The 25,337-nt window shown below is 45.0% G+C and overlaps 1 protein-coding gene across 12 annotated transcripts in view; it reads right to left on the bottom strand.

The window, feature by feature from the left end:
• The window catches only part of Tanc1 (tetratricopeptide repeat, ankyrin repeat and coiled-coil containing 1), a 234,393-nt gene that overhangs the window by 174,408 nt on the left and 34,648 nt on the right, over positions 1 to 25,337 (bottom strand). For 8 of the 12 annotated variants that reach the window (XM_017319203.2, XM_017319205.2, NM_198294.3 and 5 more), the window contains one exon: positions 24,934 to 25,037. The exons of 2 other annotated variants lie outside the window; for them this stretch is intronic. The gene's annotated coding sequence lies outside the window, so the exon portion shown is untranslated. Of the gene's footprint in view, positions 1 to 6,235; positions 6,619 to 24,652; positions 25,038 to 25,337 lie in introns of those variants that run through there. 2 more of the 12 variants (XM_030251966.1, XM_006500036.4) reach the window with 2 other exon arrangements.

Raw genomic sequence — 25,337 nt, 5'->3', positions numbered from 1 at the left:
CCACGCCCTTCCTCTCTGAATTACAGCTAAAGCCTGTGGGCTCAGTCAACTCAATCATCCAGAACTCCTGGGGAAGGCAGCATTTAAATGGGTGTGTTTTAAGACAGTCTTCCATACTCTGTAAAGGTTATCATTTCTCCTGCTTTGAGGTTAATAAAATGAGTTGACATAGTAGGGCTCTGCAATCAGTGAGGTAAGCAGTAACTACCTTGGGATGGAACCTGTATGAAACAGAGAACCAAGCAATAAATTCAGCACGGTGCATAAAGGCACTGGGGGGGGGGGGGGTTCCCTTGCTCAAAAATATTAGAACAGACCTACTTGATAGGCAACAGCATTCAAAACCACTGAGTTGTTTTAGGTTTAATGAAGAAATTACTGTAATAAGCTTAACCTGGTAGTTGTGTAAGATAAGGCTGCATACTTAGTTTGAGGATGTGGGAGTGGGTGCACTAAACAATTAAAGCTATTAACTAGCAAGGAGTTACAATGCACACTATAGTCCTGGGTCTTAGAAATCTGAGGCAGGAGGGTCATGAGCTCTGGCGTAGTCTAGCCTGGGCTACTAAGACCCAATCTCAAAATGGGAAATAAAATCCACATGTGCGTCTATATCCAAAAAACACCATCCTCGGTATTGTTTCAAACTTATTAAATACGATTCTTTCACTCAAACCCCAGTCATTTACAACCAATGCAGGCCCAAACGACTGCCCAAGGCACTAAGAACCTCTCAGCTGAGGTCCAGGCAGCCAGGATTTCCAGGCCTGGTCGGCTGTTTTCAGTGTCCACAGCCCTCTCTTCCCACAGCCAAGCCTCTTAACCCTTGGCCCCACCCCGTCCCTTCCTGGCTCAATCCAGTGGGAACTTCTGCACTAGAGATTTAAATAGCCCCTGGCCCAGTCACTCTAGTTAGCAACCCTGACCCTGTGTCCGCTTCCTCTCCTGCAGCGCACAGGCCTAGCCCACCCTCTACCTCCGTTCTGATAAGGAACCCGGGACTCTCCCCAGATAACCTGTTAAATCCCCTAGGGCTGAGATGCTACCTTGCTCTTGGGTTTTGTCTAAGACACTGGCAGTCACTCTGAATCCACATGGCCACAGCAGGTTAGGGGACACAGGGTGTGCCCTACCCACCCCCATGGGTAGAACCCTCAGGACCGTTCAGGCCATTCATCCTATTCCTCCCGAAGACCCTTGCCCTGCTCTTTTGGAACAAGGACTTCCTCCCAGCTGCAGACAGGCCTGCTGTCCCCACCCCTGGGCAGGGAGCTCCAGGCCCAAGGCTTGGCACTGATTAGGAAATGACTCATCGCAAAGCACCGAAGGGGCCTCTGGCTATGGTACAAGTAAGTCACAAGATCTGGATCTATCTATCCAATCAGAGGGAGGAGGAAGAGGAGGACAAAGAGGAGGAGGAAAGGGAAGAAGAGGAGGAAGAGAAGGAAAAAAGAAGGAGGAGGAGCGGAAAAATAAAATCCTAGCTGAGTGCTCACGCTGACCTGGGGTGAGCTGAAGCCACTGTACCCACAGCAGCCCGCTAGCTCTAAGGTAAAAAGCTGAAGTCAGAGACATAACAACGGCTGTGTGGGCAAAGAAGGCCAAAGGAGTCCCGTGGACAGTTCCAAAGCTAATAGTTACTGGCCACAGGTGGCTGAGGCAGCAGAATTCCTAAAAGTTTCAGGCCAGTCTAGGCTAGGGATTGACAACCTGTATCAAAACCAAAACCAAACAAGAGAGAAACAAAAAGGCAAAACTGTTCCTTAAATTACAGTATCAGACTTATATACAACCCGTACAGTGGCTAACACTATAACTACAGCATGGAGAGGGGGGTTGCTGAGGCCTGCCATAACTTTGAGGCTAAGCTTGAGTTACAGAGTGTGACCTTTGCTCCACCCATACTACCCCATCCCACCCCACCCCACCCCAAAAAAGGAAAAAAAAGAAAAAGGCTAAATGGACTATTCTTTCCTAGACAACAAAGTTGCCATGTTCAAAGCTAAATATATAATATATATTATATATATAATACATATTATATATTTATATATACACACACACACATATATATATAGTATATATATGTACTGCTTTTGACCTGTAGAAATACCTTTCCTCACTCTGTTTTATAACTCTGCTTTTGATCTCATTAAAAATCCAGAAAACCCACCCCATAATCAGCATCCAAACGCTGACACCATTGCATACACTAGCAAGATTTTATTGAAAGGACCCAGATGTAGCTGTCTCTTGTGAGACTATGCCGGGGCCTAGCAAACACAGAAGTGGATGCTCACAGTCAGCTAATGGATGGATCATAGGGCTCCCAATGGAGGAGCTAGAGAAAGTAGCCAAGGAGCTAAAGGGATCTGCAACCCTATAGGTGGAACAACATTATGAACTAACCAGTACCCCGGAGCTCTTGACTCTAGCTGCATATATATCAAAAGATGGCCTAGTCGGCCATCACTGGAAAGAGAGGCCCATTGGACTTGCAAACTTTATATGCCCCAGTACAGGGGAACACCAGGGCCAAAAAGGGGGAGTGGGTGGGCAGGGGAGTGGGGGTGGGTGGATATGGGGGACTTTTGGTATAGCATTGGAAATGTAAATGAGTTAAATACCTAATAAAAAATGGAAAAAAAAATCCAGAAAACCCAACCTTTCCATTTTTTTTCAGTCCTGGCATGAAAAGTATACAGTCATTTAAAATGTGAAAGTACACCAACACTTCCTCGTGACACGGGGAAGGGCTTCCTTTACTGTCAAGTTCTCTCCCAAATAATTCTCTAAGTTATTGGCCAAAAATAAGGCCCCCGGTTCAGCAAGACAAACGGCCAACCTGTGATAAACAGGGTGAATACATACAAGCTTTACAGAGACTAAGAGGCTGTTCTCTGGGCAGAAGAGAACCCACTACCACCACCACGAGCCATGAGTAAGGCACAATGAAGCTACTTCAAACCTAACAGGGTGACAGAGGGACAGGAGGGGGGAGGAAAGTGGGATGGAGAGAGAACTGAAATCAGGACGGCAAAGCAGTGTCTGCATGCAGCATTCACAATAAGCATGGTAGAGAAGCAAACTAAGAACCCATAATGACAAAGAATACATTCGTGTGTCTATACAATGAAGTACTATTCATCCTTAAAAAGGAAGGAAATTCTGGGCTAGGGATCGTAGTTCAGTTGGCAGAATGCTGGCCTGCACGTGTGTAGGAGGCCCTAGGCTCCATCTCCAGTCACACACACAGTAGGTGTGATATGACCTCTAACGCCAGTACCTGGGAGGTGAGAGCACAAGGCCAGTTTGGGCTGAATAAGACCCCGATATATCTAAGAGTGTGTGGAGGAGGGACATGGAGAAAACTCTTCATACAGGATGCATCATGACCAAACCCTGAGTACGCACTGCTAAATGCAAAACACCAGTTACAGGAGAGCCAAGTGCTAGTGTTATGTGTAACAGTACAGCTCCACTTAAGCTCAAGAGAAAAGAGCTCCTGTTACATTTGTTTGTTTGTTTGTTTTAGCTTTACAGTGAGTTTTTGTTTTTACGGTTTTGTTGTGTTGTTTGCCTGTTTGTTTAATTGTTTTGCCATAAGTAAGAAAGAAGAAAGAAAAGAAATAGGCTTGGGAATTCAGATCTAGCTATCCAAAACATAACGGAATCAGGATCCTTAACGAGGGAGCTTCATGCCCAGCTTCTCCACGCCTTCAACAGCACCTAACTACAGGCAAAGCAGCAGAGATTCACACACAGCTGAAGGTAGAGTGTAGATAAAGGACACAGAGGACAGGTAGAGCATCAGGAAGGGCGACTGCGACCCAAGCATAGGTTCCGGCCCCCACTGCCCTTATTTCTGTGCTGTGATGAAACACTGAACAAAACCAGCTTAGGAAAGAACCCACTTACGTGGCTTACCGCTTACAGTCCGTCATCTGGGGAGGCCAAGGCTGGAACACCAGGCAAACTATAAAATACTTGTAAAGGGACTACAGTCACGGACAAACGTGCTACTAAAATAAAAGCCATTTTCTCAGGTAGGGTTTCCATTGCTGTGAAGAGAAACCATGACCAAGGCAATGCTTATAAAAGACAGCATTTAACTGGGGCTGGCTTCCAGGTTCTGAGGTTCAGTCCATTATCATCATGGCAGGCAGGAAGCATGGTACTGGAGGAGCTGAGAGTTCTTGCTACATCTCTACATCTCAGAGGCAAACAGAAGGCTATCTTGCAAGCAGCTAGGAGGAAGGTCTTAAAGCCCACCTCCACAGTGACACACTTCCGCCAATAAGACCACTCCTCCAACAGCCAAGCATATTCAAACCCCCACAGCTATATTCCTGAAAATCTGGTTTACAAACTAAATGAATCCTTTAGATGAGGTGTTATACTTTGAATCTGAAACGTCCCAGTGGCCTGTGCGTTAAAGCATTTGTCCTTAAGATGGTGCTGACAGAGGTGGTGGAACCTTTCCAAGGTGAGGCCATACTGGGAACTCTTTAGCATGCCCACGAGAACTGTGGAAGACCTTCCTGGCCATGAGGTAAGAATTCTTGCTTCTGCCATAGTGGGCTGCCTCATCACAAGCCGCCTTGCAACTCGTTGTCCTGGAACCTACAAAATGGTGAGCCAAATAAGCCATTGTTTCCTTCAAGGGGGTTATCCCAGGTATTTCATTACAGCAATGGAAACCAGGGCTAGGTAGCAAATGATAACTAGGGAGTCATTCTCATTCCACCATGCCCATAGCATAGGAATAGGAAGCTTTAGCCATTGGAAATGAATACCATTTATAAGTAAATGGTAAAAGATGTATAAGATTGGCAACAATGTGTAAGATTTGTTTTAAATTGCTGGGGTGGATAAGGAGGAAAGACATAGGCCAAAGGTTACAGAGTTGCAGTTATACAATATGAGTGAGTCTGGGGATCTGTGGTGGTTTGGATAGGTCTGGCCCCAATAGATTCACTCGTGTTTGAATGCTGAGGGAGGCTTGGCCTTGTCAGAGGAAATGTGTCACTATGGAGGCGGGTCTTTAAGGCCATAAATGCTGGAGCTATGCCTAGTGTAAAACATCCTGTCTCTTTCTGGGTGCCTGCAGACTAAGATGCACAGCTCGCAGCTCCTTCTCTAGCACCATGTCTGCCTGGGCGCTCATGCTTCCCACACGATGACAATGGACTGAAGCTCTGAAACTGTAAGCCAGCCCCAGTTAAATGTTGTCCTTTATAAGAGCTGCTACAGTCATGATGTCTCTTCACAGCAATAACACCCTAACTAAGACAGGACCTAAACAGCATGAAGACGAAGGCTTATAATAATATAATATATACTGGTAATTTTCAAAGGACCACCTCTTAGGTACTCTTATCGCAAGATCACAGCCTGAGAAATGCATTGCTAGGCAATTTCATAGCTGTGCAATCAGCAGGGTGTATTTAGAGAAACCTAGTCATATTATTCAACCATGAGATGTGTTAAATGCAAGGTATAGAAGGTTGCTACAGCCAGGACACAGCATACTGCATTACAGAAATTTCTTTATAAGTAGAACATTCTTTTTTTTTTGGGGGGGGGGGGGGGTTCGAGACAGGGTTTCTCTGTGTAGCCCTGGCTGTCCTGGAACTCACTTTGTAGACCAGGCTGGCCTCGAACTCAGAAATCCGCCTGCCTCTGCCTCCCAAGTGCTGAGATTAAAGGCATGCGCCACCATGCCTGGCACATTCTTTTTTTAATATTAAAGTTTCCTATAAAACAGTATGCTGCACATATGCAGAGTCCCCATGAGCTTTTATATTTCTACATCAACATCACCACAAGCATATGCGGTGCACTGTGCTACTTACCAGCTAGGATGAATCACTAAGCCAAAGGACTACTTTTTACCACCATTATAGTGTTACGGGACCACTGTAGAACATGCAATCAGCTATAAACCAAACATAGTCACAGAGAAAGTGACTGCAGATCAAGCTTCACAATGTTCACGACAAACAGGCAAGCAAAATAAATAAATAGATTACCCAAAACATGCATACAAAACTGCATATAAGCTCAGCAAAGCCGTTGATGCCTGGAGCTGACCAGTGACTGTTTACACAGACGGGGTTATATGCCTCATGATTTACGGATTTGTGGTTAACTCCTGGATTTTCAAACCTCTGGCTTAAGTTTGCCACCCCAATCCTAGCCACTTCACCAAACTTCACAGATCCTTGTACTGTACCTGGAATATTCTCATTCCTCCTGGACAGCTCCTGTTCACTCTCTGACAACCAAAGCTGTACTACCAAGCCTACACTACCAAGACGATCCGCTACAGAGAGCAGGCTTGCTTCGGTTTGCCATGCGCTCTCACCAAATCCCAGTCCCCTCACTCTGCAGCTCCCGTGACACTATCTTCTATTTGCACAGAAAGCCATCTGTCCTCCTAGACTGTGAACAAGGAAGGGAGCTTCGTTTGTTTTATTATCACATGCCCAGGATGTGGTGTCACCTGATAAATATTTGAAACACAAACAAGGCCTAGCTAGCCTGGAGTTATCACAAACACTAAGTGTCTTGCCAATGGATAAGGGGGCCTTTCAGGTTGTACCAAATCATCCCAAAGTGGTCCTGGGTGCTTCAATTTTTTTTCTATATATACAGTCGCTGACTTATGACTATATGATTTGGGAACAGTCCCACTACACGATGGTGTGAAATCGATACAAATTGAGAAGAAACCATAGTTGGAGTTCGATTTGGCCTCTTTCCCAGGCTCACAGCTTGTGTTCTCTCGAGGCTGGGCAGTGTTGAGACCCACAGTCCCCTGTCACATGCTGATGAGGCCAGCAAGCACTCCGAGGCACACAGTGTTGCCAGTGTTTGGGGGTACTGTGGTTTGTATTTTTGCGTCCCACTGTATCTACTAAAATACTCACCTGCGTGTCTACAGGAGACACTCGACATTTCATTACAAAACGGGCTTGTGTTAGATGATTCTCCTCACCAAGAGGTTACTGAGGTATTCTGAGGATGTTAAAGGCGGTGGGGAGCCAGCGTACCGGAGCTATATAATCCCAGTACAGGCAGCTCTTAGGAGGTTAGAGCAGGATAATGAAGATGCTAGCTGAAAAGCAACAGCACAGCAAAGGCAGACCAGGCTAAGCTACCTTGGTAGGTCGACTGTACTCAATGATCACAATTACAATATCTGTATGACATCACGGGCTTATCGGGCTATGATCCCGCCAAAAGCTGAGAGGCATAAGAAATTCTTCCGACCTTCCCAGCAATCTGTGAAGGGACACTGAGATAAGAAATTCTTCTCAAGTTCCTTCTACTTAAATTCCTTCTACTTTAAATTCAATTGTATTCTGCTAAATTTAAATTAATTGTCTTGGTCCACGGAGATGGCTCAGTGGGTAGAGGCACTTGCCATGCAAGCCTGGAAAACCCAGGTTACAAAAAACAAAACAAAACAAAACAAAACAAAAACAAAAAAACAAAACAAAGAATCCACGCTTACCATGGTTGTCCTCTGTCCTCAGTATGCATACCACAGCATGCACATCCAAACACGCAGTGTGCGCACACACACACACAGTAATAGTGACAATAATTTTCATCTAAAATGATCTTGTTTTAAATGTCTACATAAAGTTTGCAAATCAAGTTACCTTTCCATGATTTTAAAAGTATCTACAAAAGGTAGGTTGCTCTTGTCTTCAAGAAAATAATTTTTTTTTTTACATTTCCTTACTGTGTGTGCGTGTGCATGTGTGTGTGGGTTACACTGTGCATGGACGCCAGAGGACAGTGGGGGCGGGGGGGGGGGGGAGGTTACTCCTCTCCTTCCTCGACGTGGGCCCGGGGGATTCAGCTTAGGTTACCGGTTGGCAGAGACTACTATTACTCACTAAGCTATCCTCCCCATCCTCGCTCCCCCTACTTTTGTTTTTTTTGAGACAGGGCCCCGTAGCCCAGGCTGCCCTTAACTCAAAGTGTAGCTGATGTTGGCCGTATACTTCAGATTCTCCTGCCTCTAGCTCCCAAGAGATGCGATTAAAAGCAGGTGCTACCATAACCAGCTCTGGGAAGATAACTTCTTAAAAAGCCAAGTGATTATCTCTTGAATGGAAAAGATGCAAGCCTTGCCTTCTTCCTCACCATTGCTGAGCTTTGAACCCACTCACATCTACCAAAATGTAGGCCAAAATCCAGTTTCCGATGAATGTAGTGATTGCTACTCCGTTACTATGGGAACTGCTTGTTTTTAGGTTAGAAATTATCCTTATAGTCTCATTTTAAATATTACCTTAGAGTCCTATGTTAATGAGATGTGGGCTTGGATCTCTCTTTTTGGGGGGAGTAGGACCAGGTAGGTTGAGACAGGGTTTCTCTGTGTCACCTTGGTTGTCCTGGAACTCAGTCTGTAGACTAGGCTGGCCTTGAACTCAGAGATCTACCTGCTTCTATCTCCCAAGTCCTAGGATTGAAGGCGTGCGCCACCACCACCCGGCTGGACCTCTATTCTTACCCACAGTAAACGCCAAATCCAAAGCATTTCTCATAGGGGACAGTTCAGAGTCAAAGGCCACCTGAGTACTACACCGTATCTTAGCCAAAAGAGAGAGAAGCAAGTCACACGTCTACATGGTTTTAATGTGTGTCTCTCTTAAACTCACATGGTGGTGCAAAAACAGTATACACACAATATACACCCCAGGAGAGCACAAGCATCCCCTCTAGTCAGTAGTTTCATTTATCCTTTGTCAACTATGATCCAAAAGGATTAAATGGAAAATTCTAATTCATAGGCTTTTACATTAGAGAGAGAGAGAGAGAGAGAGAGAGAGAGAGAGAGAGAATGAGAGAGAGAGAGTGTGTGTGTGTGCATCAGGGTCCCTTATAGCCCAGGCTAGCCTCAAGTTCATTTCCTAAGGAAGGATGACCTTGAACTTCTAGTCCTCTTGTCTTAACTTCCAGACTGCTAGGGTTACAGATATGAGCCACCATGGCCACTTAAAATGGGACTGGAGATTTAGCCTAGAGTGGTGTGCATAAGGCCTGCATCGGCATTGAGTGGCACGATAAAACCATTTACTGTGCTTCCAGAGTGTGAATGACCCCTACCCAGCACATGCCCAAAACATATGCTGTCTACCTATTAGTCTACCCAGTGTATCCTCCAGACATATGCTGTCTGCCTGTTAGTCTTTTGGTAGTTGTCTGCATACTCAGAGCTGAGGTTACGCTGCTAGCCTATGCTTACTTGCTCTGCTTTATTGCTAGCCACTGTCAATCTCTCCTGTGCTTAACACGTTCATGTAACTGTTACTTTAGGTCTCGATGGGCAGGAGGAAAGCATAGCATATACGCAGGGTTCAACATTCTCCTGTGCTTCAGGCATGCTCAAGCCTCAGACAGTCCTGGGGGTCACGCATGAATAGGCTTCTCTTGAAAACAAGGATAAAGGAGGCTACTACCTTAAAAGGTGGGCCTGTGGCTCTGACATAGGGCCCTTATTAAAGAGGTGAAGGGGCACCACCCTAGTGCCCCCTTGCCTTTCCATTTCCCAACATCTGAAAATGCAGCAAGAAGCTGCCATCTTAAAACCAGAAAGCAGCCTGGCACAAGAGTTATAGATTAACTGATCCTCAGAATGGTACACAATAAACTCTTCAATTTTACTCTTAAAAATTACTCAGTCTTCTTTATTTTGTATAGTAACATGGATGGACCAAGATATAGCTCTTTAAAATATCTAGACATGACCTGAAGCTCTGAAGCTGTTGACATGAGAACATGTAATCACACCTGAACAAAGTCTATGTGGCTATACAGGCAATAGGGGTTCTGATGGCCAGACGACATCTGAATGACCTTGGACTGGTCTTTTAGATCAGTTGGTCCTGAACAGATTCACGTGCAAGGTTAATAAATTCAAGTACGCATCCCCAAAGCCTTCCCATTCTAGTATTCAATATAAATTCACAAAACCTCTTAACTGGTGGAGTCCACAATGAAAGAAAGGCATGTGAAACCCTTAGCATAGTGGTTGGCTTGCAGTAACCACGCCATGAAAACTAGCAGCTGGTAGTAAAATAAGGACAGTTCAGTTTAGATGTGTTACACACTGCATACATTTGAGTTTCTTTGGTGAGACAGGCTTTTTCGAGAAAAGCGCGAGGGGGGTGGGGGCACTTTAAAGTCCGTTTTTAATCAGCACTGTCTTCGAAAAAGCCCAAAATGAAACAATAAATTATGAAGCTCTACATGAAAGGATATGAGCCTCTCGAAACCGACGGCTTTGTTTTGTTTTAAATTAGACTTTCAGTGAACTCTTGGCAGCACTTGGGAAGAAACCATGATTGCCGTGAAGAATCATCATTCAACACATTTACTGGAAACTGCTATATCCAAGGTGCAGCTGCGGGAGCGAGGAGCAGTAGGACTCTCCCTGGGGGTGCAAACTGTCCCCAGGTTCTGGATAAGAAAAGGTTATCTGAAACTTCTGGAGCAAAAGCCTCAACCTAGTGGGCCCCAGATATGCTGTCTGGCGGCAAGCTTTGTTTTGTCTTTAGCTGAATTAGGCTGTCTGTGCCTAGCAATTAGGAGGTCAGAAGCAGGGAAGGGTTTCTAGCTTCTGTTGCAAATGTGCAAGGTTCAGCAGCACCAGGCCTGTTTCTCCTCTCCACAGCATGGAGGGTACGGCACCTACACAGCTCCCTCTACCCCTGGGACCAGGGCGGAGCTTGCAGCACCACAGGCTTTGGAGCTAAAGCCCCCACCTGTCACCTGCAAGCCAGGTCACTATCTGAAAGACATGATCATATCTCCAACTTCAGTGTCCCTTATGAAACACTGGAATATTCCTGACTGTATTGTCCTCACCCGGCTGGGGTGAGGGTAGGGATGTTATTACCTGCAAAGCTTGGAGCTGGGTCTGATAGGCAGTAACTGCTCCATAAATTTTAGATGCTACTTACTACCTTCTGGCCCTGAAGGCATGGGTTTCAAATTTCTGTCTCAAAACTTTAATATTCCACAGTGACCTGCCAAATTATTTTATGATTTAAAAAGCAATTGCCTATGATGAAAGCTGTACAGATATAACTTAGGGATAACTAGGGGCGCCAGACACGAAGGGACAAATGCTTGACTCTGCCATATGAGGTAGCTAGACTCAGCAAATCCACACAGCTTCAAAGTAGATAGAAGGCTAAGGGCACTGGGGGCAGGGCGGTGAGGAGCTATTGTTTAAAGGACAGAGACTTTGTCTTTAAGCTGGGGAGAAAATCCTAGAGACGGACTGTGGCGCTTATGAAAACACAATTCATTTCATGATATCAAAAAACCAACCTGGAAAGCATTAAAGCATGCACCTGTGTTGTATCTATTTTACCATAATGCTTTGGCTTCATTTCTTTATTTTCCTGTTGTTGTTTTCTAAGATAAGTTCCAGGCAGGCAGAACCACACCACACCACACCACACCACACCACACCACACCGAGAATTCATTTTGCTCTTTGATTTGCTTTTTTGTTTCTTTGGAGTTTTTTCTGTTTGTTTTGGTTTGAGACAGGGTCTTGCTGTGTAGCCTTCACTGGCCTGGAAATTGCTACATAGATTAGGTTATCCTCCAGTTCACAAAGATTTTCCTGCCTCTGCCTCTTGAGTGCTAGGATTAAAGGTGTGTCCCATCACACCTCATAATTAAAAAGAAAAAAAAAAGAATAACTCTGGACTCTATAATTTGATCTGCAGCAATTTGCTGACATTAAGGTATTACAATTCCTAAGACGCTCAAGTGAACTATAAATTTATGGTTTCAAAAACCACATGCCACATATCCCATAATAGTTTTGAGGGAAGCAGTACTAAGTACTTTAACAGCTGTGTCTCACAACAAAGTCTTTCCGTTGGATCCAAGTTGTCCCTGGGAAGGAGTCTGTAGCAAACGCTGTAGGAGGTGAGAAAGACCAACTTTCAATGCCTGTCTTGTCTCAGCATTTTCTCTCAACAAATACACAAAAAGGAGGGCTTGCTGCCAGGTACCGCATAACTGGGTGCTCTGAACGGTAGGATTCTGGGCAAGCCAGACATAAAGTTTCGATCCATGACTTTTCTATGATAATGTTCAAAAAGCAGTTATAAGCAAATACAAGAACAGTCACAAATCACCAAAATTAGGGTTTTCTGTTTTGCCTTACACAAGGTCTACTCAGGCTGGCTTAGAATTTCTGACTCTCCTGCCTCAGCCTCCCAAGCGCTGGGATTACAGGGGTATGCTACCATGCCCAAAGTCTTTAAATTTCTACATGCTACCCTTTCTAAAAAACAAACAAGCAAGTTAAATAAAAGCAAGTTTAAAATTACTTTGAAAACTAGAGTTTGCTCACACACATAAACCAGTTATAGCCTGTATATACAATAATATATATCCACAATTTTCCAACCTGAATCCACCACAAATCTGTTCTGGGGAGGTGGGGGTGGAGGATAGGCAGGACTTCACTTGTAGGTTTGGCTGTTCTGAAACTAGCTATGTAGACTAGGTTGGTCTTGAACTCACAGACATTGCCTGCCTTTGTCTCTCAAATGATGCTGAGAGTAAAGCATATACCACCATACCAGGCTCTGAAAGCATTCATCTTTCTCCTCCTCCCCTGTCCCCTCCCCCTTCCTCCCCCTCTCTCTTTCCAAGTTATTGTTTCTCTAGCTGTTCTGGAACTTGCTTTGTAGTCTGTCTTCCTTCTGCCTCCGGAGTACCTGGATTAAAGGGGTGCCCCAACATGCCTGGTGTGCCACATTTATTCCTTCACACTGACAAGGGAAATCACTGCCCATGACTTTAAAATCTCTGATCAGGCAGACTCCAAGGAAACACTTCTCTGCACACAGGAATTTCTTAAATAAATTAGTGCCTTTGCGGCATAAACGATTCCTTTAAATACTAGCAAAATCCAAATACTGTGGCACCTCGTCCATCTTCTAAATATAGCCCAGTGAATACCTACCTATCTATCTTGGTGAGGACCACATGGCACCCTTATTCCATGGCTGCCTAGTTTGAAGGCACCAAGATCTCAGGTAGCTGCAGATTTTATAGGAAAAATCTTGAAACAGTAATCATTTTCCCCTGTGAGGGCACAAAGCATAGATAGATAGATAGATAGATAGATAGATAGATAGATAGATAGATAGATAGATAGAATGAATAAAATCTAAAAAATTACAAACAGACTAAAAGGAAAACAATCACAAAGGACCCAATTCATCCTCTTTAAAACCAATGTGGACATCGAATGATAAGTATTTTTCTTCTCAACAGATCAAACACAGAAAAGACAAATGTTTAAAATTCATTAAAAAAAAAAAGCTTCAAGCAAAATTATTGGCATCTAAGATCTGACACCATCTACCAGTCAGCATGGACAAAAATAAAAAATGGGGTTCAGGTTTCCTGAGGACAAATCTGGCCTTCTTGCCCAAGCTGTAAATATGATCGAATGTTTGCTAAACAATGAGGAGAAGCAATGAACAACAGAAGTGTGAGCCCAGAGCCCTGCCATTGGCGCCTACCCACCATGAATGCTGGAGTCCTGAGAGAGAGACAGAGAGAATATTGATATAACTGGCAGTGGTCAGGTGGTCATTACAGTGGCCTGATCCAATGTGATTGGTATCTTTATCCAAAGGGGATTTGATATAGGGGTAGGCACAGGAAGAAACAAGGTGGTCACCTAAAAACCAGAGAGGCTTGGAATAGATCTTCTTTCTCCAGGCCTCAGAGAGAAACAGCTCTGCCCACACCTTCATCATGGAGCTCAGTCTTGCACAACAAAGACAGTAACTGTGTTGTGAAGGCACACCGTTTTGTGCCACTTAGCCGTAGCTGCCTGCTTGCAGGCCTTGGATCTTAGCTCCAGCTGGCGAACCACTGTGTATGACTGCACGGACACAGTCGATGCAGCCGCTGTGTATGCCTGTACTGATACAGGCTCGATGCAGCCGCTGTGTATGCCTGTACTGATACAGAGTCTATGCAGCCGCTGTGTATGCCTGTACTGATACAGAGTCTATGCAGCCGCTGTGTATGCCTGTACTGATACAGGCTCGATGCAGCCGCTGTGTATGCCTGTACTGATACAGAGTCTATGCAGCCGCTGTGTATGCCTGTACTGATACAGAGTCTATGCAGCCGCTGTGTATGCCTGTACTGATACAGGCTCGATGCAGCCGCTGTGTATGACTGCACGGACACAGTCGATGCAGCCGCTGTGTATGACTGCACGGACACAGTCGATGCAGCCGCTGTGTATGCCTGTACTGATACAGGCTCGATGCAGCCGCTGTGTATGCCTGTACTGATACAGAGTCTATGCAGCCACTGTGTATGCCTGTACTGATACAGAGTCTATGCAGCCGCTGTGTATGCCTGTACTGACACAGGCTCGATGCAGCCCAGACTCCAGGGACTTCTTCCATCACAGGGTGGTGAAGACAAAGGCAACAGAGCACCCCAAATCCACAAGCATCAACGCAGTTGTAAGCGCAGCTTCAGACTCTGTGGGGCTACAGGAGAAATTGCAAACTCTCTGCTCTGCTCGTTCCTGCAAAGATCTCACCACCTCATTACCATAGATAACAAACAGAGCTTTGCTATTTACCACATTACTATAAACCATGGCAAATTATAGATTATATCAAAAGTACCAAATGCTTTGCAACATCAACGAAAACTAAGCCAATTTTTAAAACAGGATTTTTTTTCCCCCAAGATGCAAGTCTGTGAAGTTTAGACACTCTAGGATGGGGTATCCTGTCTTTCTCTCTCGGGACACCCTGTTAGCACAGGAAGATGATGTAATGCCCTGATTCGTTCACCAAACAATATAGTAGGCCTTCAAAATGTCAGCCTGTTTCATCTCCCTAAATACATAATTGATTTTCAACATTTTATGCTCCAGTTACCACCCGAAAGCAGACTGGGACAAGTTCATATTTCAACTGCTTCTTGCTTTAAGTACAAAAGGAGTGATCAGAACAAGTAATAAATTGTTTCCAGTTTTTCTTGGGGAGTGATTTGCTCGTGACCTCTGGTTTCTCTGTTACTCACATACACAATTCCCGTGCCTACAGCCTAGCTACGGCACGCACAACCTGGCTACAGAGAAACCAACAACAGCCGAAGAATTGGTTTTTATTTAAACACTGGCAGGCTAGCCAATGACATTCCTCATGAAACAGAGTTAGGACCAATGTCAAATAAAAATTAAAAGTTTAAACTTGCCTAAAAAAAAAAAAAAAAAAAAAAAACTAGAGCTATATATTTGGGTCACTTTATTTTTAACCACAGTCTTCTAAATGACCTGAATATCCTAACATCCATTCTAAGTGACAAGTTTTGTAATTCTTATGAATAATTTAGTTGAGCAAACTTGCTTTGCTTGCTGCTGAATAAAAAATGTTGCTTCAGAAATTGACAGACCGGTTGTCCATAATATATTTTAGTTTTGATATTTTTCATTCATATTAGGGGGGAAAAATGAAAGAAAGAAAGAAAGAAAGCACTAGCACATTAAAACGGAGTCTCTGACACAGCGGAGACTTCGTCAGCCATCACGTCAGAAAACGTCAAGGTAATTTCATGTCCTCAAGCAAGCATTTGCAGGCAGGTCCAGAGAGACATTACTATCAGCACAAACATACACAGTGCCTGAGCTCAAATCCAGGACCCCGCACGTGCTAGGTAAGCATGACACCACGGTGGCATGCGTCCTCAGCGCTGATAACTTTCCTAACTACTCAGTAAGACATAGCAGAGTACTCATTTTGTCTTGTAATGAGGAAACCGCAGCAGCGTTAGCCTTGACGTCAGCGATAGGGTGAGGGGTTTATGCCACTGTTTTAATCCAGCTTTGCTTTTACAAAAAAGCCTGTCTCTCTAGTACAAGACAACGTTTACCCCGAACGTTGTTGCCTTTGGGAAATAGAAGAGTATTTGTCACAGGGAACTGGAGTCAGTCTGGTTCCTGTTTCTTTCATAGAGAGAGCACCCCTCCAGCTCACCATCTGGGTCTCTTTCTTGGATCCCGACTTCTAGAAGCCTCGGGAACTTATTAATTCATGAAGCTTGGGAACAAAAACAGAGAGGTGGGAGGAAGCTTGTCCCTCGGTGGCTGCCAAGCTCTCTCCTGGAGCACCCACTGCGAGTCCTGGTACAGCTTGTGGCTCTGTGAGCATGGCCTCCACAGAGAGGCACACTGATGTCCAAAATGGGTAGAGAGCAGCCTCCCTCTAGCAGAACTCACCAGGCTGGGGAAGCCCAATACTGGTATACACAGAATTTACACATGTCCTCTAAAGGCTATGTTGAACACTTCATCCCAAAATCCATATCCTAGTGCCACTTGGAGAAGAGGTTCTGGAAACTAAAATAGGATGAGATGGGGTCCTCAGGGTGGGGACTTCATGACAGCACTTGAGAGATCCTTATATAAAGAAGAGAAGTCTAGTGGTGGTGGTGCAAGCATTTGGAAGGTAGAGGGAGGTGGATCTCTGAGTTCAAGGCCAGCCTGGTCTACAAAGTGAGTTCCTGGACAGCCAGGGCTACACAGAGAAACCTTGTCCCAAGGGGAAGAGAAGCACCCAAACTGGCAAACTTGCTTTATCTAACACGAGATACTCTTCACTATTTTCTTAAAAGGTTTGTTTTGATTCATATGCATGCATGCATTTCCATGAGCCTGCTTATGTGCACCATATGTGAGAATGGCCTGCAGAGAGACCAGAAGAGAGCACTGGACCTCCTGGAAGTGAAGCTGCAGCTAGGTACTGCCTGGTGTGGAAGCTGGGGACAAAACCCAGGTGCTCTGCAAGAGCAGCAGTGTCCTAAGCTACTGTGCCATCTCTCCAGCCCCATCTTTAGCTATGTTCTGATGCTGCACAGGGGCCCTCGCCAAATGCCTAGCAGATCCTTAAAGCTATGCTACTAGTTACTCACCTCTAGGGACCAGGAGTCGAATAAACTTATTCATGGGTTGCCCAGTCTTGAGTATTTTTATATTATATATTATGTCATATTATATATTATTATTTTTATATTATATATTATTATTTTCTTCTTCTTTTTCTTCTTCTTCTCTTCTTCTTCCTTCTTCTTCTTCCTCCTTCTTCTCCCTCTTCTTCAAAAATTAAGGCACATTCCTAAACTGTATTTCTATTCATTTGAAACTTTTAAAAGTACAATTTAAATTCAATATGCCTCCCTCCCACACCTTTTTTTTTTTTAATATCAGAACTGGTTCAGAAAGTCAAAAGGGAAAACTAAAGTGGGCTTTACTGTCCCCCTATCGTCACCCCACAAAATGAGAATAAAGACACACTCAAGATCTTGCAGTCTTTAACATTCTGACTTTGGTCTGAGAGGGTATCTCAGAGGCAGAATACTCTCCAGAGATGAACAGGGCTCAGGATTCATCCCAGCACTGCAAACATGAATAAAAATAAATAGTTTTACATTTATTTTACTTCAAAGCCATCTGTGAGAAAAACAGAAAAAAATTAGAGTAATTCTAGTCCCCAAAACACTGAATTAAAAAAAAAAAAAACCAAAAACAAGAAACAAAAACCTCTTAGTCAATACGGACAAGGAATCTCTGATACCCTCATTACAAGCAGTTTGACCATATCTGAATGTGCCCCAGTCAGCCAGTCAGTAGTGAACTTGTCTGTGCTTGTGGAATGGGGCCAGTGACAGCCTTACCTCATGGGTATCATAGAGAGCGAGGGAAACAGATCTGCAGAACAGCAGCACATAAAGCAGTGGGAACTCACAGAGAGGGCAGCTAAAGCAAGCAGGCGGAGCTCAGTCCTCTTCCCCCCTCATCTATTCAGAATGGATACATCCACTCAGAACCAGCAGGGGGTTCCAAGATTATTCCTATAAGCCTTTCTTCCATTTGGGCATGAAAGAATGGAGGCCTGGTAGGAACAAATGACCTGCCAGACATCACTCACAGATCTCCCCTTAAACCCTTCCTTTCTACAAGCACACAAGCCCTAATGCCATCCCCTTCCTTGAAATAGGATTTGGCAGATTATAATCTGTAAATTGAAGTCTTTCTTTACTGTACAGACATGAAGGCCAGGCCCCTGCGGGGCTCTCAGGGCCTCCCTCCCCTGCAAAGGATGAGAGGCTGGCTCTGCGTGCTGGCCCTGTCCCACTGGGAATCAGCATAAATTGTCCCTGACTCAACCTTTCAGTGAGGCAGGCCTCTTCACTCAGGGCCACCTAACAATCCCACACTAATTTTATCAGTTTCGACATCTGTCCCCTTTGAGATTTCTCAACTACTGTGTCAATATTCCCCCACCTAAGCCACAAACACACCAACTAACTACTTAGTAATAACGTTAGCTAATTCTCTCTTATCCTGGCAAAACTACAGCCCTCACAGTCCACCCTTCAGGAAGTTCCTGGAGGAAAGGTAGGCGTGTTTGCAACCGCCATTGACTATTGAATATCTGTCCCTATCTGTACCCTCATTTCCTTTTCTCATCGTCTGTGAAACACTTCTGCCAGACGGACTGACTGAAATAATGCTTATATACCTTATTTGTGGACTGTCTCTAAAACCCCACAGCTACTGAAATGCTGTCAAAAGCCCTCTTTCTTTTCAGATCCAAGTATACTGCTCTAAATCCTTTCAAATGAGAGCGGGGCTTTGGACCATCTGTCATTTACCACCTCTGCCTGCTTTTATTCCTTTTAATAACAATACTCTGAATTCCAAACCTGCCTGAAATCACCAACTTATTTCAAGTCACACCCAGTCCCCAAAAGCAAACTTCCGGTAATCAGCTAAGGAGACATCCACCAAGCCACACACTGACCACGATTGGTCTGAGGTTGTTTCTGGTACTGCAGGCTGATAGGGTTACTCACAGGAGGTGACAGTTTCCCTTTTAGTGTCTCTGGTCACGCCATCTTCTGAATTCCAGACACAAGTAATTTTCGGTATGGTGGCTTGATCTGAATGAGAATATTCCCCAGAGGCTAAAAGGTTTGACTACTTGGTCCCCAGTCAGTAGCACTGTTTGGATATACTTAGGAGGTGTGGCCTTACTGGAGAAAGGGGGCAGGCTTGTGGTTTTAAATCACTACGCCTGCCGTTCCAGTCTAAGCTTTCCACTTCTGCCAACATGCCTTTGCCCTGTCATGGCGGACTCTAACCTTCTGGAACCGTATGCTCAAACCTTCCTTCTATATATAACTTGTCTAGGTCATAATATTTTTTTCACAAAAGTAACTAAAACACACAATCTCAAAAAATGTTTGTTATAGAAGACTGTAGACCTCTAGTCCCAATGGACCAGCAAATATCCCATAAGAGATTAAGTATACCCTTCAGCCAGGTTCCTGACTCCCCCGTCGTCAGCCTCCGTCCACTCAAAATTCACCAAGCCTGAGCCTAGTACTTTCACCTGAGGTCCACTTCCTGATGGTTAACTTGGGCCTCTCTATCACTCCTTTCAAACCTATTCTTATCAAAGAGCTGAAAGATCTCCCAAACTAAAGACCATTCTGCAACGCCTTGTATATGAACTATACTCTGCGGTCCCGTGTCCAGCATTCCCAGCTATGAGAAAGCAATCTGACCATTCTGACAGCTTCGATCCTTAGGAGTTTGGTTCGTGGTACCTTAGCAACACTCTTGCACAGATGGTGGGGAGCTATACCCCAGCTTTCTGCTTTACCCCCCACCCAGCCTACTCTCAATCTGCTTGACAGTGCAGCTCTCTGTCAACTTCTCATCCACACACCACTCCCGAACCTAGCAAACCCTCTCTCAAAAAGCGCCGTGTGCTTCCTTCTTCTGGATTACTGTCATTCGCAACCAGATGTCTCCAAAGTAGAGGGTGGGAGGTATCTCCAAGGGTATCCAAAAAATATTGTAATTTCTAATTGTGTTGACTTGCCTCATTCTTTTGTTGCTATTTCTGTAGATCTTAAATGCAAACAGCTTGTTGCCAGCAGATAGATGACTGTAATTTATACCTATACAAATGCTGTGGGTCTGAGCAAGGATTTTACTGATGTTGAGAGTGCTTTAAGACTACTCTCTTGCCAGTCATCGTGGCATGCACCGACAGACCCAGCTACTCAGGAAGCAGATGCAGAAGGATGCTTGAACCCAGCAGTTGGAAGTTACCTCAGGCAAACAAAATAGCAAGATGTTACTTCCTCAACAATATAAAATAAATGCTACTGGACAAGTAGTAACACTTTTGTTCCTAAATTTACTTGGTGAGTGTATTAGTTACTTTTCTGTTGCTCTGATAAAATGCCATGACTGGGGGTTGGATAGATGGCTCATCCGTTAAAAGCACTGGCTGCTCCTCTAGAAGACCCAGGTTCAATTCCCAGCACCCACATGATAGCTCACAACTGTCTGCAACCCCAGTTCAGGGGGATCCATCCCACACCAGGAATGCATGTGGTGCGCATATCTGAGAATGCAAGCAAAATACCCATACATATAAAATAAATTTTAAAAATAAGAAATTAAAAAACACCATGACCTCGGGAGGCAGAGGCAGGTGGATTTCTGAGTTCGAGGCCAGCCTGATCTACAAAGTGAGTTCCAGGACAGCCAGGGCTATACAGAGAAACCCTGTCTCGAAACAAAAACAAAACCAAAAAAAAAACCACTATGACCAACAGCAACTTAAAGGGAAAAAAAAACCCAAATTTATTCCGGCTTAGGGTTTCAGAGGGCTAAGAGCCCATCCGTCATGACACAGGAATGGCGTGACAGTAAGTTGCAGGCATAGTAACCAGAGCAGGAAGCAAAGAAATCACATCTCCAACCACAAGCATGAAGTAGAGAGAGGGAACTGCAAATGAAAAGAGCTATAAATTCCCAAAGCCCACCCCAGGGACACACTTCCTCCAGGAAGGCTGTACCACTATCCCAAACAGTACCGCCAGCTGAGGACTCAGCGTTTCAATTCCTAGCCAAAGAGGGGCATTTCTTATTCAAACTATCACAGTGCTCCAGAGACAATTCCAAATAAATCAATATATTATAGTTGGGGTCATAAACTGTTTTATATTCATGTAGTTTAGACAGCAACATAACCTTCTTATTCCTAAAATCATCTCATTTCTGGCTTGCCTATTACACAGTTAAAATTACTTTTATTCAGGCCTACTCTGACAGACATTGCCACACTAAGACAGACAAGACAGACAGATAGACAAACAGGGTGGCTAAAGAAATGACTCAGCAGTGAAGAGCAGTTACTGTTCGTACCCAGGACCCAGGTCAGTTCTCAACACTCACACAGTGGCTAACAATCATCTGTATCATTTGTGACTCTAGTTCTAGGGGACCCAATGTCCCTTCTGACCTCCAACAGTTCCTGCATGCATGTGATGCACACACACAGAGGTACATACACACACATACAAATATTTGAAGTATGCATGTGTTATTTTAAAATTAAAACAATCAATGAAACAACTCTTAAGAATAAATGACTAAAATAGAAAAACTTTCAAACTCATGAAGTAGTGCTTATAAAAATATATGAATCGTTCGGTTTTTTTCACTAATTGCTTTTGACTTTTGACACTTAAAGTATCTAAAATTATGTTCGTTTTTCTAGAAAGATTAGGTTTTCGTTTTGTTTATTTTGTTCTATGGTTTCTCTGTGTAGCCCTGGCTGGCCTTGAACTCAAAGATTCACCCTGCCTCTGCCTCCCAAGTGCTGGCATTAAAGGTGTGTGCCCCCACTGCCCAGCTAACAGGAAAGTACTTTTTATTAAAGGTTTATGTTATGGGTATGGGTGCTTGAGGATGTGTGCCATCGGCATGCAGGCAAACTTGGGAGGCCAGGAGAGGGTATTTATGCTGTAGAATTGGAGTTTCAAGCAGTTGGGAGCTGCCTGACATAGGTGCTGGGATCCAGACACGTACTCTCTCTGCAAGAACAGCCGGTGCTCTTAACCACTGAGCCATCTCGCCAGCCCAGTGATTCTCAACCTTCCTAATGCTGTGTACCTTCAATACAGTTCTCCTGTTAATGTGACATCCCAGCCATAAAATCATATCCGTTGCTACTTCATAACTGTAACTTTGTACTGTTATAAATCATAATGCTAAAAAAAAAAATCTGTGTTTTCCAATGGTCTTAGACAACCCCTGTGAAGGGGTCATTCCTCCTATATGTTAAGAACCACCACCCTAGCCCCAGAAAAATACTTTTATAAAATTTTTATACTTTTATAAAACTTAGGATTCTCCTATACTCAATATTGGGTTTTCTTTTTTTTTTTTTTCTTCAAAATCTTTTTCTTTCTGAAAGGAAGATTCTTATTATTTTTTAATTATGTTTAGAGTCCAGAAGAGTGCAGTGTGTGACTCCCGGGAGCTGCAACCACAGGCAGTTGCATAAGCTGCTCATGGAGGTGTAGAGAACCTAGCACTGACATTTAAGGTCAGCATGTGCTCTGAGCCCCTGAACTGTCTCTCCTGCCCCGTTGATATCATTTTCCATGAAAAGCTTCTGCAGGCAAGCCATTATCTCTGCTACTTGTCTACCAACCCTCACGGCGACCAGTTTTGCATCTTTGAACAGGTCAGGCAGCGTCACCTCCTTGTGCCGTCACAGCTATATTAAATCCATTCTCCGTGTCAGGGATGAGAGATCCAGGCTGAGGAGACTGAGATTCACAGCAACAACAGAGGTCCTTTTGCAAAAGCCCACTAACTAATTCCAAGATTAAGTCATTATAACATTAGCCCTGGGGGTGCAGGGAGCTGGAGTCAACCCAGAGGCTCATCCATGCTAGGATACGTATTTTACCACTGAGTAATAGCCCCCAAATTAGCCACAATTCTTTTACAAAATGAAGGGCTACTTAGTAACTGCTACTTTAGTCCTGTTTTAAAGGCAAGTTTTCACCAGGCCTCTAAATGTGTCTCAGCTGGCGAAAAGCAAAGGAGACTGTAGAAAGCAGACTCCAAATGAACGGAGATACCCTCCACCTCTCCTTGAGGCAAAGCTCTACAGAGCCTGCTAGCCACCGGGGGTAAAACGTCACAGCCAGAAACAAGGCTCCGGCAAATGACTTTTTGATGGACGGCGTCCCACAGAGCTCTGTCTGGCTCCTCAAAGCGCTTTTCAATGATGCTGATGAAGGTCTGTTTACACCTGGAGGTTACAGCTGACTACTGTACTGCGGAGAATCTGACGGCTGCAGAATTCAACTGCAGCGCAACTCAATCCCTTCTTTCCAGGCTGCCCTGGCAGGACCTGCCGCCAGCCATCTTCTTAGGTATTCAAAATGATTATATGATTACAGACTTTGTTTGCTACTGCTACGGCCACCTTCACTTCACAGAAAGCACCCCTCAGACAGCCCCACCCCCGACCCAGCACAGCACAGAATTTTAAAAAACCTCCAACCAGGAGGATAAATGACTCCTGCTGGGTCCAAAGAATACGCATGAAGGAATATGAGAAGAGCAACTCCCCAGGGAGTACATCCCTCATAAACTGACTAGGTGTCACCATAAACACCTTACTAAATCCAAGTACCTGAGACAAGCTTGCACCTATACCGGGGGACCACAAATAGCACGGACCGCCACTGAAGTCACTGTAGGTTACAACCCTCGAAAGTGTTCACAGGGAGCCGGTAACTCTTCAGTTCCTATGAGACCCATCTCGTACACTTCTACCAAAAGGAAAGAAACCCTAGGGCACGAGGTCTCCCTTTGTCACCGTCTGCAAGCTGGGAAGGGTGGCTGTGATGTGCCCTCACACAGACGCTTTGCTATTGGCAGCAGAGAAACCTTCAGGCCTCCTCCGTCCTCTATCCATGCATCTCCCCCCAGTATCAGGTTCTTGCCTGCAGACTCAGTGGGTCCACAGCTGTCCCCAGGGAAGGTGGCAGAAAGGAGGAGCATGGGAAAGGGGAACAGGCTAGGCTGCTTATTAGCACAGTCCTCAGCTCCATCCTGTCCAGTCACGGAGGAATCCACTAGCAACTTGGGATCTGGAGGTCGCACAGACTCCCACACACACTCAAGCCTCTCTGTAACCGTGCGTGCACTCCTGGGCCCTCTGACGGTTCTATTACAGCTGTACCCAGTCGAGACACTGGAGGCCAGGCTGTGCCATCACACTTTGACCCATGTGGCCTCACTACTAGGCCTCCTCCCACCTTCCTGTCCCCATTAGGCATTCTCCTTACTCTATTAACAACACACACACACACACACACACACACACACACACACTGAGTTTCCAGAACCTTCTGCTTTTCAGCTCCCGGAGTGGAGCAGGAGGATCCAACCGCACTAGCTTCACCACTTTCTAAATGTGCAACCTTAGGTGATTTGTCTAATCCCTTAAAGTCAGGACCTGTACAGTCCGTACAGCAGTGCTGACCTCAGCCCTCCAAATAAGGATTAGATGAAAACAACGCACAGAGCACTTGGCAAAATGGCTAGCATTCATTCACTCATTTGCTAAGCACCCACTTTGCGAAGGAAACGGTGGTTTTGTGACAGGAGATGGACTGTCATCCCCGCCCTCCACTCTCTTCCTTTTGATGTCGAAGACAGAAACAAACTTTACCGTTAACAAGCCTACAGTTGGTTGAGTGGCATGGGTGCACACTCGCACGGTTCTTGGCCATCACTGCCAGCAATGTCCGAACAGAACTCTTCCAGGGGCCACTGGAACCCTGCTCTCTGAACATGAGCTCGCCCGCTCAGCCAAGGAAGCACCAGCTCAAACAGGAACTTCTCCAGCCCGCTTTACCTCAGGCCACACGTGAAAACTGTTGCTCCTTCAGTGCTTTCCTACGCACAGCACAGTCACATCACCCTTCAACCCGACGCGAAGCTGACACCCACCTATCTCTGGTATCTTCTCATTCATGGAAGGAAGAAACGCGGTACAGTGGTCCTTATGTCTCAGCTCTCTCTCCTGTCCTTCCTCTGTGCCCAACAGTCAGCTCCTGCAAGGAACAAGAGCACAGGGGACAATCTGGATTACCATCCCAACTCCATTTTTGGACTCACCATGTAACCTGGAGCAGTTTTGTCCCCTGGCTGGGCCTCTATGTAGATGGGGATAAACCATTCGGGGTGCTGTTGACCTAGCCGACACTCGAAAGCACTTACTGCTGTGTCCAACCCACGAAGTCACAGCGGCTGCCATTCACCACACCATGCCCACCCCAGCTCCCCTACCACTATGCTCCACTACCAGGCATACTGCACAGGCAACAGTGTCATTCCAAGCTTGTGCTTCCCAC

The sequence above is a fragment of the Mus musculus genome, chromosome 2 (genome assembly GCF_000001635.26).
Source record: "Mus musculus strain C57BL/6J chromosome 2, GRCm38.p6 C57BL/6J".
NCBI lineage: Eukaryota > Metazoa > Chordata > Mammalia > Rodentia > Muridae > Mus > Mus musculus.
The sequence above is the reverse complement of the archived record's forward strand: the minus strand, read 5'-3'. Positions and strand labels throughout refer to the sequence as shown.